Here is a 22,562-nt window from a genome sequence, read left to right on the forward strand (position 1 = left end):
TTGCTGTGAATTTGTTCAGTGATGGGCAGGTGATAACTTTCCCTAGGCACTGAGGTGACGCTAACTTTCCTCCAGCCCCACTGGCTGCCGCCTGCTCCCCCCGCACACCGTCTCCTGGCAGACTTCAGTCTCCCCAGGCAAACTCTTGATTCTGCCATTTCTCTAGCCTTTATTCAGCGGAAGGGAGGTAGGACCCACTTATCAAAACAAACCAAGTTCTTTGGAAGTGGTGCCCTTTCTTTACCAGGGCTCAACTTAGGAGCCACTTAAGCTCAACAAATTTTCTCTTAGCCCGGTGTTACTCAAATGTCCTCATTTCTCTCCTTGGGAAAATATTATAAAGGGGAGAAACGAGGGTGCTTTTTATTTAAGCTCTACAAAAAGCACACATGCATTCCCGGTAGAGCTGTAATTCAGGAGTTTAGGATTTAAACTGAGAGAGGAGGGGAAAAAAGAAACCAGTTTCAGCAAAAGCCACAGAGAAAACCAGAGAATCATAGTCTTCTAGGTAATGAAAAACAAAGATTAAGAGGCAGATCTTATCAGCTAATGGAGAAAATTGTGCCTAAGGACAGAAAGATAAAGAACAAAGAGGATGGTTTCTTCCAAAAACTCTTGGGAGGAAACTCCTGTCTTGCTAGTGCTTGTAAATTCTTACCTCATCCAGCTCTTGAGATGGCAAGGACCCTCTTACCATTGCCACCTGCCTTTTGGCACCTAAGGTGAACAGATAATAATTATAATTGTTGCTTGGCAATTAATATGGTTTGAAACTCATTTTAAAATTATTAACTGAATGAAATACTTTAAATTTTGTGCAGTAGGAATTTCATAATTTATCACTTCTACAACTAGATAAACTAAAAATATTATTCTGACGTTTAATCTTAAATGCATCTGTATTTATGGTGGTGTTAAATCTCCTATGGTATTAGCCAAGCAAAAATGTTGCCACTGAGTCAATGCACTGAAGTTTTAAGAAAAAACGTGCTCATACTTTTGCAAAATTTATTATCTGAGTAGCAAATACAGAAAGTTGGCATTGAATATCTTCTATGAAGTTACAAACATAAAGAAACAAACAACTTCTAATTCCTCATCTGGAGGAATTCTAATTCCTAGCTAGTCTACCACTTTCTCCTTTTGGAGGTCTTTAAATTTGCAACCCTCTGGTAAATTTATGTGGTTTTAAAGAAACAATTAAATTCTGAAACTGAAGTTGCATAGTATCTTTTAGTCCCACTCCACATACATCGGTCTCTGTGAAAACATTTAGTGCGGCAGATGACCTCGGAAACTTCCAAGGTTGAATTACATTCTCTTTTCATTTAATTGAATATGTAGTGTACAGAAAATAAATTTCTTTTTATCCAAAAGGTGCAAGTTTTCTTTCAAACAAGTTAATTTTGTTTGCGTATACTTACATACTACATATTAAAATTTTATAAATTATTAATTTCCAGGAAGTAAAAACAAATATAACCGCAACCAAATTTTCTTTTAGCCCGGTGTTACTCAGATGTCCTCATTTCTGTCCTTGGGAAAGATATCATAAAGAGGAGAAACAAAAGTGCTTTTTATTTAAGTACTTAAAAACCGCACACAGGTATTTTCAATAAAGCTGTAATTCAGGTGTTTAAGATTTAAACTGAGGGGTGGCGGGGAAAGAAAGAAACCAGTATTAGCAAAAGCCAGGAAGAGAACCAGCTTCTTATAGATACTGAAAGGCAGAGATTAAGAGGCAAATCTTATCAGCCAATGGAGAAAATTGTGCTTTAGAACAGAAAGATAAAGAGCAAAGAGGACAGCTTCCACTGCAAAAGTACCCTGGAAGTCCTTAAAACATTTGAATTCAGTTTGAAAACATCATAAAATACATAAATAAGTTGGCTATTTTCAGTGCTTCTCTTTTAAAAATACATCTTATTCAAACTATTAAGAGTTTGTACCAACTCATTATAAGAATATCTATTATGGGATGGTTACTAATGAGAAGAATGCCTGATCGCAACTTATCTCAAAGGAAAGATACTAAAGTACAAAAGGACTTCATTACACACTGATCACAATAGAAAAGCAACCATTTGGCTGAGATCTCAGATCTCTGGTACGTGGAAAGATTATGGTTTAATCTTAAGTTTAGGCATAATAAATCAATGAAATTTTCAAAGAGAACATGAAGTCATTGTTTCTATAAGTTATTTCTGAGCATTTCTTCAGTGACTCTATACTTTTACAGAAAAGACATTTCTGAAAGATATTCCCACTTGGTTCCTGAAGGACAGAAACCCATGTTGGACTATGGAGAACAGGCCCCAGAATTCTAACACTGAGATCCTCTCACAAAAGCCTTGTTTAGAATTTGCTTTTAGTAGCCTTTGCATCTTTTTCATAGCCTAGGAATGGATTGCTGATAATCACTTTGGATATAGAAAGACAACATCTCCTGAGGGATAAAAGAGAAGAAAAATGATATTTGCCCTCTTATTCATGCCGTGACGTAGGCTCTTACTACTGACAGTTTGGAAATGCAATTTTCATTATTCTTAAAGGAATCATTGTCAGTATTTATTAGCAGGAAATATTCCTTGTTTAACTAGTGCTAAAAGGTAGGGTTACAACTACTCCCAGGTTAGTTGATAAGATTGTCATAGACAGAAAACCAGCTGGTTCACACATCACATGCCTCCAGTGCAACTTCCCATAATGCACTGGGGATGGGCTCATCACAGCTGAACATCTCCCTTAGAAAACGGGTCATCTCTAAACATGCAGCTTTAGCAGGGTGTCCGGCATGGAGGTAGAGAGCAGCCTGGAAACAAAGGAAAGCATTATAGAAACCCCCAAGGTCCTCTGACCCTGTAATTCTCTTATTCATGAGCATCCTCTAAGGAAAACGATGGCCAGAAGTTGGAGCACTCAGGATTTGCCAAACATGGCAGAACATTGCAAGTGGTTAGGACTTGTTTAGTGGAAGCTATGTAGTGAATATACTGACCATGAGTGTGTGCTTGTGCGTGTATGTGTATGGTTTGGGAAGTGTAGTAGTTCCCTAGGGCTACCATAACATTTCCACAAACTTGGTGGCTTAAGACCATAGAGACATATTCTCTCTCGCAGTTCTGGCCCAGAGACCAGAATCAGGATGTGACCAGGGCTTTACTCCCTACACAGACTCTGGGGAAAAATCCTTTCTTTGCCTTGACTAGTGGTCACATCACTTCAACATCTTGTGTCTTCACGTTGCCTTCTCCTCTCTGTGTCTCTTATAAAGACACTTGTCATTGGATTTAGATTCTTCCCAGATAATCCAGGATGAGCTCATCTCAAAATTCTTAATTTAATTATGTTGCAAATGTTTTTTTTCCCCAAAGAAGGTGACATTCACAGATTCAAGGTTACTGTATTTTTTAGCTTTCTGTGACTGTCATCATTGCCACAATGATACTATACTAATATTTATTTCACCTCAGGTGAGCAACAGTGGTGTGCTGGGAAGAAAGCCATTTTAGATCTAATTTTGCTGGGCGCGGTGGCTCACACCTGTAGTCCTAGCTTCCTGGGAGGCCAAGGCAGGAGGATCGCTGCAGCTCAGGGGCTCGACACCAGCCTGAACACAATGAGATTTCATCTCTCATCTCTCGGAAAAAAAAAAAAATAAAATAAAAAAATACTCAAAAACCAACAAAACCCAGCCGGGCACTCTGGCAAGCGCCTGTAGTCCCAGCTAATGGGGAGACTGAGGCAGGAGGATCGCTCACAGCCCAGGACTTGGAGCTTGCGCTGACCCACCCTCACTGTGCTCTACCCAGGACACCTAGTGACACTCTGTCTCCACAAAAAAAAAAAAAAAAAAAAAAAAAAAAAAAAAACCAGGGAAACTGAAGGAGTGTCTGCTTAGATCTAATTTGGCCTTGATACGCCACACAAGATCATCTAGAAATGGCTTATTCTTTTTGACACTGAATATCAAGAAGTTAGATGGACTATTAAACTAACTGAAGCAAAAGCACCATTTGGTAAAGATCATAGTTATTTTGGAAAATGCTGAAGGAAGTCTGAGTTAAGCTCATAGATCTCTACAGGCAGGGCTCCGGCAGCCTGTCCACTGGGAACACGGCAACGTTCACCTCAGAGGAGACACTGTGACGCGCAGCCTCAGGGGCCTCAGTGTGGATAGAGACAAATGTGTTTCCCTCTGTAGATCAATAAACATCAAGTACTTAATTAGACCAAAATGTTTGAGAAATTTCCTCTAAATCTTAAGCTTTTCCAATGCCAGACCTACTTGGTGATCACGCTGTCCTTCTGAAAATGTTATATTTAACAGACACTAGTGAGTTCCAAATGCTAGAAGTTCAGTTTGTGTTGAAGAATTTATAAAATCACTGGGTTATAGAAGAAATGAGTCTCACAGTATTGTACTGACTTTTTTGTTTACTTGCTTCCAGAATCTTATGATTAGATTTACAATGATTCTATTGAAGAAAAAAATACAAATCTTTCTCAGGATGAATTTTTACTTAGCCCGTGTGTGGCTATGGTAAATATAATTCTTTACTTCTTGTTAGTTACTTTCCTTTGGAGAACTCTGTCCCTTGGTGATAATAGAAGACGATTTAAGGATTGTCTCAGAATACTGTGATTTTTGTATGTCCTCAAGTTACCCTCAGACTTTGAAATGAGGATCTGAGAGGTGAGGTCAAGTGGTCTCAGGATAAGATGTGGCATTCATTCTTCAACACTCCCCGGCCAGCACTGGGACAGTGACCAAATTTACTCTTTCACGATTACCAAGGAGGAATGTGTGCAGCTGTTATAATGATACTCATTGCATTTATTTTGTAAAAGCTTTTATTTAGGACAATTGTACAAACATCTAGTTGACCAGAAAAAGTGGGAATACAGCATAATACTATTTTTATGGCCCACCATTTTAACAATATGCCAGTTTTATAGTAATGGGACTTCGGTATCCCTCATTTCCAAATGTGCTTGGCATGAGCTGGAATGAGCCCTTTTCTCTCAGTGCCTCTGAAAATTTCACTTGTGTTTCTTTCTCTAGGTTGGTTTTCTAACTTGATCTTCCTTTTTAACATAGCACTAGAAACATTCTCCCATCTTACTTGTTCTTTTGCTTTTACCTTTTTCCCTGCTTGTAATGTGTATTTATTTTCCCATAAGTAGTCAGATTTTGGTTCATGGTGTAAATAAAAATATTTGTGATTTATTTTTAACCAAAATGTCAGTTTTTATATTTTTACATACAAAAATTATTGTGGGTAATGACATTGAATGTATGACACCAAGATAAATGATTTTTGTAAATGTGCTATTATGGATATGTAGAACTATACATTAGTGAGAAAGAAGGGCCATTATATAACTGAAAGAGATAGTCACATCCACATAAATAAATAGGTACTAAATGTCATTCATAAGATGTATTGGAAATATCTTTGTTCACAGGAGAAAGTTCATGTTTTTAATTGAACATCTATAAATATCTGGCCAGTAATTAAATATAAATAGAAGGTTTCTCCTAAATGTTGGGTTAAATATCTATTTGCCTTATAGCAAAACCAAGGTTATATCATGTAGTAAATTGAAAGGTACTCTTCACATAGTGATGGCAGGGAGGGCTTAAGGATAATAATAATTATAATTATATATAACAGTAATATAATATATTATTTATAATATATTAATATACTTTATTAATTATATTATAATTTACTTAATAAATAAATTAATAATTTTAAATGATAAATATTTATACATTACTGATTAACATAATTATTAATATATGATGTGTTAATATATAATATAATAATAGAGATGTTCAATTGTTTTTATGATAACCATTTTATTTTATATAACTCAATTCTTTAGGCATTTTTTGATATTAAATTTTCTTTTCTGTTTTTCATAATAATTGTGCACATTAATGCATCAGGTGATCATGTGAAATACATCTTCTGTGGCATCACAGATCAACTGAAGGCCTCCAATGACAGTCTTCCCCTTAAATCAGTGTAAAGGGTCGAAGCCAAGGAATCACTCTGAGTTCAGGTCAATTGAAAAGTGTTCCAGTGGAGGTTAGGAAAATGATATATGTTCTTACCTTTATAATTTTAGATAATAATTTTCCTTTAATATTTAGGTGATGTCCTATAGAAAGAAGCAGGGACCAAGAATGCTTGATTTGATTTGTGTTATGTTTCGAACATCATAAGGTTTGGATTCTTAATGAATTTGAGCCGTATGTTAAGAGCTTACTCTGACCATGCTATAATCTTCTAGTTTACTCATACTCTATTTTTGTACCAAACTACAATCAAAAACTAACTGCTTATAACCTGTCTCAGTTCCACATCTCCTCCATTCTGAACTTGCTCATTTCAAGAGGCAGAACTCTAAAATTTTATTCTTTGTCTCTATCATCTTTTAAGAAAAACAGAAATAAATCCATTTCTGAGATAACCTAGGTCATGTTTAAAAGTAAATAAATATGTCAGCCTCATTAACCACACAAACAAAGCATTCACTAGCAACTTTTACTGTGTGGTCCATAGAGCAGATATATTTCAATTTTTATGGACAGTTAAAGTTTGATAAAACCATATACAACATCTGGGACTCGTGGGAGAAAAATTTGGTGAGATGCATACTATGTAGAGCATTATCCTGCCTGAATCTATAACTTGGTGGTTAGAGATGAAATGAAAAACATCTTACACAGTGGTTCCTCAGTATAAGAAGGGGAGTGGTATCAGCACCTCCTCCCCTGCACACCACGGTCTGCCTGTGCTCAAGTCCCGCCACCACCTGTGGGACCCGCCTGTAGGAAAAACTGGCTCCTCCGTATAGGTGGGTTTCACATCCCACAAATACTGTATTTTTGATCCACATTTGGTTGAAAAAAATCTGCAAGGAAGTGTACCTATATATTTCAAACTTACGTTGTCCAAGGGTTAATTGTATCACAAATAATTTCTTTAAATGCCTAAAAATTCTAAAGCATATGCTAATTTAGCATAGTTTGACTCTAAAAACAGAGAATTTCATGAATCATTCAAGTTCATTTAGCAGAGAACATTGAAGAAAGAAGTATTAATTCTTCATGTCTAGATTCCGCAATCCTGTTGTTTATGGACTGCTGTGAATTCCGGGTTATAGCATTCAGAAACACTGAAGTGATGAAACGTTACTGGAAACCCCCAGAAAAAAATTTCCTTTGGTAAGAATCCCTAAACTACTAATTATAAAACCAATCATTTATATAACTAAATGTCTATTGCCTATCTATAGTAAGAATTAAAATCCACTGGCCAAGTTAAAAAAAATCTAATCTCAATAGAAGTTGAGGGTGAGTTGGTTATATATGAATATATGCAAATATATATTCAGTGCTATATCATGTTTAATATATAAAAGGACCATATTTAAAATATCTTTTTAATCCCATACAGTACTTAGCACAGTGTACTATATATAGCAGACAACCAATACATTTTGTTAAAATGCAAAAAAAAAAATCCTTCATATTTTATGCATTCTCTTAGATTGATAACTTAAAATGACAAATTTACAATGGCAATGATTTGGAGAGTAAGGACCATTTCCCCTGCCTCATTAGATTATAATTAAATCCCCATGTTTATCTTCAATGCTCTAAGTCACACACTGTGACACAACATGTGACTCATTAGTCACACAATGTGGCCGTAAAACCAGCAGAAAGGCCGTGGAATATAATAGAACAAGCATGGGCTTAGGGGGTCAGTCTGGAAGTAGGTCTATATACAGGCTTGGTTGGTAACTTTCTAGTTCTATAAATTTGGGCAAATTATTTCAATTACTTTGAAGAATAAAAATACCTAACTTGCATAAGGGTTAGCTGAGGTTTTATATATAGTTATTAAGTATGAAATGTCCAATTTCCTTAAGTACTAAGTTTGACAGTTGATATCTCTGACATTTCACTTTGACACTTCTTGTTTTATTTTTATCTTGAAGGTACAACCTCAGTCTTTCAAATGCACAGTTTGGCTTGTGATTAGCTTTCCAATTTTTTTAGAGCAATTTTTGTGAAACTATGGATAAGTCAAAAATTCATGTTATTTTTGAATATGAGTTCCGTTGTGGAACCAATGCTGTGCAGACAGCTTGAAATATCAACATAGTGTTTGGGAAGGATGTGGCTAATGAACACACAGTATGTTGATGGTTTGAAAAGTTCCATTCTGGTGATTTTAATCTTGAAAATGAGCCACGTGGGCAACCTGAGACCAATGATGAGCTGAAAGCTGCAGTGGAAGTGAATCCATCTCAACCTATGTGTGAATTAGCAGCAAGGTTTGACGTTACTATTCCAACAATATTGGACCGTTTGAAACAAATGGGCAAGGTAAAGAAGCTGGATAGATAGGTTATGCATGAATTAAATGCGTCAGAAGAAAAATCATCTCCAAGCTTGCCTCTCTTTGCTGTCATGACATAAAGGCGAACCATTTCTGCACCATATTGTTATATGTGATGAAAAATTGATTCTTTTTGACAATCACAAGCATTCGGCTCAATGGTGAGATAAAGATGAAGTGCCTAAACACAGTTCAAAATCGAATATTCATCAAAAAAAGCTAATGGTGTCTGTTTGGTGGTCCCGCACTGGTTTTATCCACTACAGCTTCATGAAACCCGGTCAATCGATTACAGCAGATGTCCACTCAGCTAATTGGGTGAAATGATGAGGATGCTTGCAACTAAGCAGCCGAGATTGGTCAACAGAGACAGGCCAATCCTCTTGCAAGACAATGCTCGATGACATGTCGCACAAACAATGCTGCTCAGACTACTGAAACTGGACTTGGAAACCCTCTGTCAACCACCATATTCACCAGCCCTTGCACCAACTGACTACCACTTCTTCCAGGCTTTGAACCACTTCTTGCAAGGAAAAATACTCGATTCTCAACAAGCTGTGGAAATGCCTTTTGCGATTTCATAGTCACTCGCTCTCCAGGCTTCTTCGCTGCTGGTATAAGCAAGCTACTGTTAAGATGGCAAAACTGTGTCGATAGTTTAGGCACATACTTTGATTAATTGTACTGCTTCTTGTTTGAGATATAATAAACTACACTTTTGATTCAAACTGTGAGCATGTGCGTGTGTACAGTTAAAAGAGAAAACAACTCAATGTCAAAGCCCTAGCATGCTGCCTAGGAGTCGACAGATCGTGGTTTTCATTAGAGCAGGAGAAGGCAGAGAATTTGGATAGAGCAGTTTCTTTTCTCTCTGTATCAGACTCTCAACTTGGGCACTATTAACATTTTGGGCTGGATAATTCTTGGTTGTGGGACATTGTCCTGTGCATTATAGCATGTTTAGTGACATGCCTGGCCTCTACTCACTAGATGCTAGTAGCACCCCTCCCTCTCAACTCGTCCCAGCCCTCCCCACCCCCCCCCCCACCTAGAACCTTAGTGTGACAATCAAGGATGTGGGTGGGGATTGCCAAATATGTACTGGGGTAAAATCTCCCTAACTGAGAGCCACCCTCTGCCTGGAGAACAGAATACACTGTCCCGTAAGCTGGGATCAGCCCTGGGGCCCTGTCCTTCAAGTTTACCCTTGGCTAGTCACACAGGTAGTGGCAGAACTCCTCCAATGTCTAGGAATTTGGTCACTGTATATGTTGGATAATCATTCCAGATCTTACTGGAGGAAAATTTCCTCATGATGCAAGCTGTTTCTAAATTAGAATAAAATATCAGGAACACAGAGAAATGAAATCAGGTATGTTATTTAATTACTTAGTGCTCGGTAAATTCCATGTGAATTTGCAAAGAAAATACCATTTTGGGCAAATAATTCATATATAACAATTACCCTTGTTTGATGTAAATGTCCAAGACATTTGTTCAATTTCTAAAATTCAAGGGCATTCAGAAAGAAGTAAAATAGGTATTTGGCATAGCAGCATACTCTGCCTTGTGCATTAACAATTCTATTTTCTTAAGTGATCTTTAACACATGTTGTGTGGAAGGATTAAAAAAATCTGTTGTTATATAATATACTTGCTTTCACAGATAAATGATTACTTTTTTATCTTTGTTTTTAAGGAAATAAAACTTACAGATTACCATAAACAGACTTAACAGTTTTAAGGAATATAATCCATCAAGCCTGTTACAATAAACAATGAAATGAAAACAATTTTTCAAATGTGCTATTGATAATTTAGCATGTGTCAAATGTATACATTGGAACAGATTATAATTTTTTTTATCTTCACGAAAATGGAAAAATGATTTAAAAGTATGGGGAAGAAAAATTTGTGATGTGATTATGAGGAAGATCAAAATATTCTCAAGTCTATATAAGCAGCATGTAAACTAGCTCAATACTGTGGGGGCTGAGGTCGGCCACCTGGAATTTTGCTGAAAATCACTGACATGGGACAGATTGATTAATAAAAAACAAGGCATACAAATTTATTTAATATGTATACATGGGAGCCTTCAGAATGAAGACCCAAAGATACAGGGAAAACTCTCCATTTTCATGCTTAGGCTCAAAAAAGTATGGACAGCCATATAGAAATGTGATTACACCCAAACAGTAAGGTCTAATGCTCATAGATCAAGTGGAGAAACCCAGTGAGTCCTGCCTGTCTAGATTCTTTCTGGCCTCCTGACCTTGCACTCCTTCCTTCTGGGTGTGGGCAGAGCCCTCTCCAAAATGGGGGTCTGCTGGCCTGCAGTCAAACAAGGTAGGTCAGATAATTTGTTTATGGCCCAGTTTTTACAAAGAATATTTTAAGTTTTATGGCTGGCTTTAGAGAAAAAGGGTTCATTTCTATGACCTGCCTTGGGGGCAAGGGATTCCAGTTGTGTGACCCACTTTGGGGAAGAGGAATTCTGGTTTCTGTAGCTGGCCTTGGGGGAGAAGGGGAGTGAGAGGTACGAGGACAGGAGAAGGTCAGAGAAAGACTTTTGCTTCCGAGGCTGCTGCTGAGGGGCTCCATTTTGGGGTGCTGTTTTTTTGAGCCCCACAATACAGTGCCTGAATTAGTTATTTCCTTATTTATGCTCAGCTTGGACTCCAAATAAGTTAACTACCATAAAATACAGCAAGATTATTCAAATGCTCAAAATAAAATTAGAGAGAAAAAATAAAATACAACCTTAGGCACATATAATTGTCAGTAAAAATTTAGTTAAAAATACATTTATAAAATTTCATATGTTTGGCACAGCTGTTTAAGAAATTTAGCCAAGAAATGAGCAGAACATAAGTAAAATTAAGAAAACAATTCTATTTATAATAGCATCAAAAAGAATAAAATTCTTACAAATAAATTTAAAAAGAAGTATAAAACTTATACTCTAAAAACTACAAAATATGGTTGAGAAAAACTTTAGAAGATCTAAATAAATGGAAAGACATTTCATGTTGATGGATTAGAAGATAATATTGCCAAGATGGCAATAATCCCCAAATTGATACACCAATTCCATGCAATCCCCACCAAATTCCTGGATGACTTCTTTGCAGAAATTGACAATGTGATCCTAAAATTAATCTGGAAATTCGAAAGACCCAGAATGCCAAACCAATCTTGAAAAACAACAAAGTTGGTTGACTCACACTTCTCAATCTCAAAACTTACTTCAAAGTTACAGTAATCAAAATAGTGTGGTATTGGCCTAGATGATATATAGATCAATGGAATAGAATTAGAGTTCAGAAATAGACTCTTGGATTTACAATAAATTAATTTTCAACAAAGGTTCTAAGACTATTCAATGGGTAAAAATAGGGTTTTCAATAAATGGTGCTGGGTCAGCTAGGTATTAACATATAAAAAATAAGGTTGGATACCTAGCTCATAACATACACAAAAATTTCACTCAAAATTGATCAAGGACCTAAATGTAAGAGCTAACACTATTAAACTCTTAGAAGAGTTTATAAGAAAATTCTTCTAAAATGCTTAAAATAAGTGTAAATCTTTATAATCTTGGATATGGCAATGGTTTCTTAGATATGACACCAAACACACAAAAAACAAAGAAAAAAAAATAGATATAATCAAAATCTAACTATTTCATGCTTCAAACTACACCTCAAGAAAGTGAAAAGAACATCCATAGAATAGGAGAAAATTTTTGCGAAGCAGATGTCTGAAAAGGGACTTGAAACTAGAATATATAAGGAAAAAAATGCAACTCATTAATAAAAAGAAAAACACAATTAAAACACGGGCAAAGGGTCCAAATAGACATTTCTTCAAAGAAAACATACAAATGTCCTCATGTTCAACATAATTATTCACTAGGGAAATGCAAAAAGAGATAGATCCACGGTGAGATACACCTTCCAAACTCCTAGGATGACTGTACTCAAAAAGACAGGTAATAACGATTGTTGGTAAGGATGTGGAGAGATTGGATGGAACCCTCATACACTGATAGTGGGAATGTAAAATTTGGAAAAAAAAAAAAAAAAAACTGGAAAAGCCTGACGTTTCCTCAAAATGTTAAACGTAGAGTTACCATATGACCCAGCAATTCCACTTGTAGGTAGATGCCCAAGAGAAATGAAAACATATGTCCACACAAAAGCTTGTGCATGATTGTTAATAGCTGCAGCATCTATAATAGCCAAAAAGTGGAAACAATTCAAATGTCCATAAACTGATAAAATATGGGATATTGATATAATGGCATGTTACTCAGCAATAAAAAAGAAAGAAAGTACTTATACATGTTGCAACAAGGTGAATCTTGAAAACATGCATAGTGAAAGAAGCCAGACACAAAGGATCACATATTCTATGGGTCCATTTGTACGAAAAGTTGTGCTACTATGTTCCCTTCTGTTTGGAGATGCTGAGGCAGTTGTGGTCAGAACAAGAATGTCTTAGGAGACTTCCCTAACTACCTATCTAAAGTAGTTTCCTAATCCTTTTCTGAACATTGCCCAACTCTAATCTTCTGCATAAAACCAATCCAAATCTGATATTTTCCTAATTTATTTATACTTTATTGTCCTAACACTGAGAAATAATTTATGCAAGCAAAGACCTGGTCTTGTTATTCATAGACGTATCTCTAGGACCAAGAATGGTGCCAGCCATAGAGTTGGGCACTTAATAAATATTTGTCACTTATAAGACATTCACCATAAGGCTATGGGAGAATCAAAAAAATATTAAACAACAATGACCATTTCTTCATTAGTGGTACTTTGTTCTTTTTTAAAAAAAAAAGAAACTTGTTTATTCATTTGTTTAAATTGGCAAATAAAAATTATATATATTTATGGTCTATAACATGATGTTTTGAAATATATACAATGTGGAATGCTTAATTTGAGATAATTAGCAAACACATTACCTCACATACTTATTCCTTTGTGATGAGAACACTTAAAATCTACTCTTAGAGATTCTCTTAGATCTCTAAGAGTAGATTATTATCTAAAAATTAGATTATTATCTAAAATCTACTCTTAGATAATAATGTACAATGCATTATTATTAACTGTAGTCAGCATGTCGTACAATAGGTACTGGTGTTTTGAATGCCCTGTTACACAATGCCTTGTGGAAACCTCACATCAGCCCTCAGAGGTCAGTAGTATTATTTCTATTTCTAGAGAGTTAACAGTTTGCCTGAGATCACATGCTCTGTACCAGAGTATTTCTAGTTGACATTTTCTTCCCACAAATGCCATGCCTTTAATGATTTCACTGTTCTGTAGCCAGCTCTCAAACAAGTACTACTGGGATTTAGTGGTGTCTGGTAATGCTTCAAGAAGGAAGGATTTTTTTTTTTTATGAAGATTTTTTGTGTTTATTGAATTTACTTATCCCTTTTTATAAAGATGTAATTGGTCTCAGAATTTCTGCTCATGGGCAAAAACTTGATTTAAACAATCATTAATCTCCATTATGATTAATAGGATGAAAAGGTAAACTTCAACATGAGTAATTATATACTACAAATCTGTAACTTTATACTGTAAATAAATATTATTTCTCCAATCAAATTCCTAAAGCTTTAATAACAGCTATAACAACAGCATTCACTAGTTTCTAAGTTGTTTGGAGACCCCTCAAGTTGGCCTGGAGGGATATTTTTGACTGGGTTTGGAATGAGAAGACGGATTTTGTCCAGGTAACTGGGTCGCACACTACCCACAAGTGTGGGGAGGAGAGCACAGAGCTTGCAGAAAGCACCGAGTGGTTCAGTTTGACGGGAGTCCAGGATGAGCCATATTTTGAGAAGACAGTTGGAGAATGAGGTGAATATTATGATTAATTTGCTGTTTTTTGCAGAAATAGCTTGGCCAGACCTCAGAGTATTTATTTTATTTACTTCTCTCCTTACACTCTAGCTAACTAAAGTTCTTCCTTGATTTCTAGAAAATATTTTAGATACCTCTTTGGGATGCAATCAATTATTCACTACAGCTCTAATTTTTCTCTCTGAGATTAGGAAATGTAAATCCACTTAATATATAAGTAGTGAAACCTTAACTACCTATGTTCTTAAAAGGTCCATAACTTATAAATAAATCATTAGGCTCCCATGGCTATTGGAAATGGATTGCTGAGTAAACAGAAAAAAATTAGGCCAAATAACAGTCTGTTAATATACTTTCCACTTTATGTTTCAAGAGATGATATTGTGACCATGTTAACAGAGCTAAGAGAATTAGAATAACTGCCTCAGAGTTCAAGCCAAGACAGAAAAATAAAAAGAAAATTCTATGATTTATAATATATTTGACAGCTGAACCAAATTCTCTTACTGAGTTCGAAAAATGCTATGTTTTTGTGGTCAACAATCTGATCAATGTATAAATTAGTAATTTATGGTTGCTTTTGTTTTTCCATATTGAATGGAAGATACTGTTGATGACCTCTATTTCCATCCATTATGGAAAGATATGCTGTGGGCAAAGGACATGAACAGAAACTTTCCAAAAGAAGACAGACTAATGGCCAATAAACATCTGAAAAAATGCTCAACATCTCTAATCATCAGGAAAATGCAAATCAAAACCACAATGAAATATCATCTAACTCGAGTAAGAATGGCTTTTATCAAAAAGTCCCAAAACAACAAATGTTGGTGTGGATGCGGAGAGACAGGAACACTCATACACTGCTGGTGGGACTGCAAACTAGTGCAACCCCTGTGGAAAGTAATTTGGAGATATCTCAAAGATCTAAAAATAGAAATACCATTTGGTCCAGCAATCTCTCTACCAGGCATCTACCCAAAGCAAAAAAAGTCATTTTATAATAAAGACATCTGTATTTGAATGTTTATGGCAGCACAATTCACAATTGTGAAGATGTGGAAACAACCCAAGTGCCCATCAATGCATGAGTGGATTAATAAAATGTGGTCTATGTATACCATGGAGTTCTACTCAGCCATAAAAAAACAATGGTGATCTAGCACCTTTTATATTACCCTGGGTGGAGATAGAGCCCATCCCTCAAAGTGAGGTATCACACGAATGGAAAAACAAGCACCACATGTCTTCGCCATCAAATTGGTACTAACTGATCAAGACTTAGGTGCTCACATGGAAGTAATATTCATCAGGTGCAGGCAGGTGGGAGGGGGGTGGTGGGGATGAGTAAACTCACAAGTAATGGATGTGGAGCGCACTGTATGGGGGATGGGCACGCTTGTAGCTCCGGCCTGGTGGAGGCAAAGCCATTATATGTAACCAAAATGTTTCTACCCCCATAATATTGTGAAATTAAAAAAAAAAGAAAATAAATAAATCAATTGGAAAAAAAAGATATGCCAGTCTTTAAGAGAGATGTTAACTCTGTGACAAAAAAAAACATATTCATGTCTTTCATGTATTTATAGGCTGTTCCTAGTCATCCAGGCCCAGCATAGACTATACTGAGTCTCTCCCCTTCCTCTATATCGAAGTAATTGACAAGTTCTACATACATCCTGTCTCAGTTCAGGCTGCCACCGAGTAGGAGGCTTAAACAACGAAACTGTATTTCTCACAATCGTGCAGGCTGGGAAGCCGTAGATCAAAGTGCTGTAGACCAGGTGTCTGTGAGAGCCCTCTTTCTGGATTGCAGATAGCTGTCTTCTTGCTTCCTCACCTGGCAGGGACAGAGAGGAAGCAAGCTCTCTTTCTTGTCTCTTCTTACAAGGGCACTAGTCCCATTCATGAGGGCTCATGACCTTAATTACCCGCCAAAGGCCCCACTTCCAAATACCATCCCATTGGGAATGAGGCTTCAACATATGAATTTGTGGAAACACACCTATTCAGACCATATCACAGCTTTTATCTCGGCTCTATCTCCTCTGCTAACTGTCTACTTCAGATCCCCTTTACCTCTGATCTAGGTCACAGCAGAAGCCCTGATAGTCACCAACCATGCTCACACTTTCCCGTTTCTGGGCGGGACCTTTCCGTGCTACTGTTGCCGGGAGCTCCCAGCTTCAGCCGGATTGCCTTCTGTCAACCTTCTGTCTTTCCAGGTTCCTCAGAAACACCATTAGTGCAAGGAGATCTTTCTGAATACATCCCCCAGAAATCAGGTGTGCTACTCTATTGACTCTCCTTCATTTGTCATTACTAAGAAAAACACTACCTTTACCTTTTTTTAAAAATCAGTTTTGAAGAAAAACTTCATCATTTTTTGTAGTATTTTCTTATGCTTTTAAATTTTGTTTTTCTATTTCACGTAATACTGGGGGATTTGCTCATATTTATTTCTATACTGGTTAACCTCCTTATTTAGAATCTTTCTGGAAAGAATAATGATAATGATTATGAGATCATCACTTGCATTTGCTGTGTTATTCAAATATGTCTGTATGATGCAGTAAAGTTCTATTACTTAGCACTGTACTGAGGTCAAAGTAGAAACTCAAATAATTGTTGGAAAACCTGCAGTCTTATTGACAAATTAGAAATCAACTATATATTATGTCTTAACAGGAATTTCATTTATGAACATTCCTTGGTGCTCTAAATGGTACCATAAAAAGAAGATTCCATTTGCACTTTCATTGAACATCTACTCAATGTAAAACTATATTCTTGGTACCACATGGAGTACAAAGAGGACTAAGTATCTGGCTTCAAGGATCTGACTGTCAATTATAAGCATAAGACAAGAGTAGAATGTATTACAGATAATGAAAGCTGCAATTAGAAGCACACAAAGTGTGCTGTAGAATTTAAAATAATAAGAGATCATATCAGGTTAGAAGTTAAAAGAAAGATTTCACAGAATAGTTGACACATCATTTAGGCACTGTGGTGGAAACTGCTAGTTGTCTTCCTGAATATCCATGGCTCCCCTTCCTCCTTAGTACCAGAATTCTGATTTGTAGCTGAGCACATCGATGCAGAAGAAAGACTGCATTTTCCAGCCTCCCTTAAAATAAGTGCAACCACGTGACTAAGCACTGGCCAATGAGATGTCAGTGAAAGTGTTAAGTGTGATTTTTGGGAATGTTACTGAAAGGTAGCTGACTTGCCAAGAGAAATTTCTTTTTGCCATTTTGCCTTTTGTCTGTCTTGTGGCCCACAACTCAGTTAATGCTGGAGTTGCAGAGAATATCTTGGGTCATGAGGTGACTCGAAGGTGGAAAGCATGTGCTAGCCTGATAGACCAGAAAGATAGGAATTGGAGTGTGATGAAAACAGGGAATAGACATTCTACCTCCAGATTTATTTTACATAAAAATAAAATAAACTTGTAACTTATGTAAATCGCCATTATTCGGGGATATTCTGGTGTCTACGGCTAAAACAGATCCTAATCTGTAGGCTCTGGAGGGTTTCACCAAAGGGAGGCAGAGTTCTGGGTTACTCTAGCAGAAGGAAATAGCACTCTATTGGGGGGGGGTTATAATTTTACCTTTATTATCATTTTGGAAATTTCTGTAAGGCCTCTGGTAATACTTCTTGTGGTCCCTCTCCTTCCAGTAACACTCCAACTTGAAGCAGCAGTCGAGCTCAGCGATCACGGCTGTGGACTGTGCAAGTTAGGGTCCCACCTTGGCTTTCTTGTGAGCCAGGCAACTTTCAGCAATTAATTAACCTTTCTCATTTCTTCATTTGCAAAATTTAAACATCAATAAAACCCAATTCACAGGGTTTTGTGAAGATTAAATTACTAAAACATGTACAGTAAAACTTATAGAACAGTAATGGGCTCCCAGTAAGTACCCAGTAAACGTTAGAGAGAAATGTGGCTATCAATTCAAGAATGGGGTGTTGAGTGTCAGTTGTATGTTAAGCTCTATATTCTACTTGGGGAAAGAGGTAAATAAATCACATCCGTTACCTTCAAGAAGTTCACAGTGTCGTCCTCTGTGGGAAAAGCTTATACTTGCATTTTGGGTGATGATTTTCTTGTAGCCCCATATCCTGGGGACCACATCAAACCAGTCTAAGTTAAAGAACAATATTTAATCAGCAGATAAATTACACAATTCGGTGCACCCTCCCATGTCAAGAAGAAATACCCTGCCACAGTACACAGGATGATCAACATGATAGTATCATGAGATCTTCCCGCCACAAAAGGAAAAAACAGACTGGCTCTTAAAATCTTCCAATTAATGATAGCTCAGTTTAGGGAGACATGAAAATGAATAATGACAGAGTATGACAACATTAAAAATGCCTGATATGACAGCAATTTGTGTAAATCCCAAATTAAATTTTACAAACTTTTTAAAAAAGAATTTTTGCACTATTAAAAAAAATGACAATGCAATTTCCACATGGCCTCTACTGCCTTTTCCTAGGTTTATACCAAGAGATACTTCCTCTGTTGTCCACAGGGCTTTTCACCACTTCTGCTTAGCAGAAGTGCCAAATTATTATCAGTCAGTTGTTTAGAAATTGAACATTATTATACACGTAGCCCACCTAACTCACAACGTGCCTAAACATAGCAGTAACGACACTGACTTCAACATTGCACTCCAAGCTCTCACAGCACATCCATAATGGACTCCGACTTGAGCCTTGCTACACACTCTCCTCAATCACGGGGAGTAATTACGGGAATCCGGATAGAGTTCCACCCAGCTAGAGATTGGGGAAAGGAAAACAGGAAGAGAAAAAGGAGTCCGCAGGGAGGTTCTGTTCTGCATCAGCTCCTGATTACATTTCTTACGGGTCCCTGAGAGGGGTTCTCGTAGCTCCACGTCGATTCCCCGGGCCTGTTCTTCCCGCTGCAATTGTCTCCTGTCCCAGGCCTCTGCCCTGGAAAACTGAAGCTATTCTCTGGTCTCCAGTTCCTGAACCAAGGATACAGTCCTTCAGAGCAGTGGTTTTCAACATTTTTTCTTTTCTTTTTTTTTTTTTTTTACTATGACCCATAGCAATAAAAGCATTTGACATCGTAGTAAAATGAACATGTACCTATACATATACAAAAATGATACAAAAGTTTTATGGAACAAAATTCACCCTGCTATGTCATATGCACATTAATATTTTCCATTCCATTCTATTCTATTAAAAAATGTTAGCCACAGCTCACATAATTGATCTTATGACTGATTTACAGATTATACCCCCACAGTTTGAAGAACTGTGCTTTGAAGGATTTAAAAAAAATTTTTTAGTAATAAAGTTAAAAAAAGCTTAAAACTAACACAAAAATTTCACATCATCTTGAAAATGTCACTGTACTGGACATTTTGTTTATTTTGCCTATGTAGGCTTTGAAGCTCCTTCCTATGGAAAATCCTCCACCTCATAAAATTTGGACAGACAGGGCCTGTTTCCTACCAGAAAGTTCCTACTGTCCAGACATTCTTTTTCTCTGGCTCCTTGAAGTCAGGGATGAGCATGTGACCCTTCCAGGCCCTTGCTCTGGAGCAAGAATTCATTCTGGCAGCGTGAATTTCCATTGCCTGCATTGGCAGTAGTGGAGCAGCGAACACTGTCCACTGCCCAGTGGGCCTGGGTGCCAGAGGCTGCACCCAACATGCAGCAGGAAAGATAACAGTATCCACATCCACAGGGTGTCCGGCGGTGTGTGTTAGCTGTGGTCAACACACCCAGCCTTCTTTCGTTTTTGCTTTGCCCATATCTGATTCTCCAGCCTTTCAAACAATTCCTTTTTTGTTTAACTCTTGTCACAGTGTAAGTTGGTTTCTTTGATTTGCACTCAGTTGCAGCGAATTTCCCTAAGGTTTATTTAAACATTTAGGGATTTTAGCTTTGCTTTACGCAAAAGAAGACTATCTTGGAGAGTCCTTGCAGAATCCATGTTAGAGGCCCAGTGAAGGGAAGGACAGGAAACTGACAAGTGAAAGTTGATTGGGGGATTGATAACATGGCTTTCTGGTGAGACAGTAAGTAGAAGAAGAATTCATCCTGGGTTTTCTTCAGGTTCCTTTCTTAAATAGCTTCCTTGTTAAATCCTTTCTATTGCCAAAAACCCTGTTGGAGGAGGGGCACCAAAAGACCAAGATTCAATGGGGAGGAAAGGAAAGGTAGCCGTGGTTGTGTCATCGTGGCCCCTCCCTTTCACACGCGAGAGGCCAGTCCTGGGTTTGCACAAGTAAGGAACTGCATGTGAAATGAAAATACATCTAATGCCATGAGCAGTCATCTGAAGACCAGAGTGAAAAGCATGGGTTTTTCCTCATCAATGTCATCATCATTATTATTATTTGTTTGTGGGGTTGTTTTTTGTTTTTGTTTTTTTTTTGAGACAGAGTCTCACTCTGTTGCCCGGGCTAGAGTGACGTGGTGTCAGCCTAGCTCACAGAAACCTCAAACTCCTGGGCTCAAGCAATCCGTCTGCCTCAGCCTCCCCAGTAGCTGGGACTACAGGCATGTGCCACCATGCCCGGCTAATTTTTTCTAGATATTTTTAGTTGTCCATATAATTTCTTTCTATTTTTAGTAGAGACGGGGTCTCACTCTTGCTCAGGCTGGTCTTGAGCTCCTGAGCTCAAACTATCCACCCGCCTCGGCCTCCCAGAGTGCTAGGATTACAGGTGTGAGCCACCGCGCCCGGCCATTATTATTTGTTAATAGACTATGAGATCTAGTTTAATTCATTCATGTCAAGGGCCAGATGGCCAGTACAAATTCTCCTGGTTGATTCATTCAGATGGCACCTTAATTCTGTACAGTTTCTAGTCAACGGGATTAGAATGAGAGGTCCTCAAATGCAAAGATGTAAATGCTCGTTTGTTGATGCAAATGCTCGTTAAATTCCACTGTTGCTTTCTTCTTTGGAACGTAATGTTTTGACATTTCAACTGTCGCCATTGCACAAGAGGATTCAGAATAAATGTTTTGTGTATAAATCTAGCACAGTTATGCTGAAGATTTTAACTCATACTTAAAATGTCACCAGCCTACAAAACCTGCACTGGATTAACACAAACTTGTAAATGTGATGATCTCTTATGACTGCTTCTAAGTCGAGTGAGCACAGATGTATTCTTGCAGCAAATAAGCACTTGTGAAATATCTAATGAAACAAACATGAAAAAGCATTAAGGTAATAAAAAAGCAGAAAAAGTTAATGATTTCATTTAGACTTTGATTTTTAATTTATCTTAAGCAGTAGACATTTATATAAATATTACTCTAATATCAAAATATCAATTTTCATATTAAAAATTTAGAAAAGTGGTATTTACTTATATTGAGCTCGTGCATTTTCATTTAAAAATACAATCTTAGAAATGTTTCTTCTCTTCACCTGCATTGTAATAATGAGAAACAGACGTAAGGCACAGATATTTTTCATAAAAATTCTTGTGCAGTAGGGATTTTAGACACAAGAATGAACAAATAAAGCGCCTGTGGTCTCAGGCGTGAATGCGGTTAGGGCTGCGCTCCCTGCGCTTGCTGAGCTCTGGGATGTGGAGAGACAGGGTCTTTGGGCATCATCTAGGTTATCTGATAAAGCGTTATGTGTTGGAAAAAAAATAATTCTTGCTCATGGGCCAAATGCAGTCGTGTGTTACCTGACAACGGGAATCTGTCGTGAGAAACGGGCCGCTGGGCGATTCCATCATTGCGTGAACATCACAGAATGTGCGCACTGAAGTCAGCTTCCAGACGTTGGCAATAAACTTATTCTCACAAATATCCACATTATCAACAAGAAGGAGGAAAATATTTACAATTTTTAAAGTATGAAGAAATAATTTTTCCATTCTTGGGATACTTCACTTACCGGCAAATTGGTTTCCCTGATCATCACCTAAGTGCACATTTGGGAATAACACTAATTGGGTGTCGGGCAGATGTGGGTGGGGGAGGGGATGGGTGTATACCTACGTGATGAGTGCGATGCGCACCGTCTGGGGAACGGACACGCTTGAAGCTCTGACTGGGGGGGATGGGAGGGCATTGGCAATATATATAACCTAAACTTTTATACCCCCATAATAAGATGAAATAAAAAAAAAAAGAAAGAAAGAATTTTAATCTTTGATCCAATCGATTAAAAAATAACTGAAGGGTTGTAACAGCTAAAACAATATGAAGATTTTACTAT

Source organism: Eulemur rufifrons, chromosome 17, assembly GCF_041146395.1.
Source record: "Eulemur rufifrons isolate Redbay chromosome 17, OSU_ERuf_1, whole genome shotgun sequence".
Classification (NCBI taxonomy): Eukaryota; Metazoa; Chordata; class Mammalia; order Primates; family Lemuridae; genus Eulemur; species Eulemur rufifrons.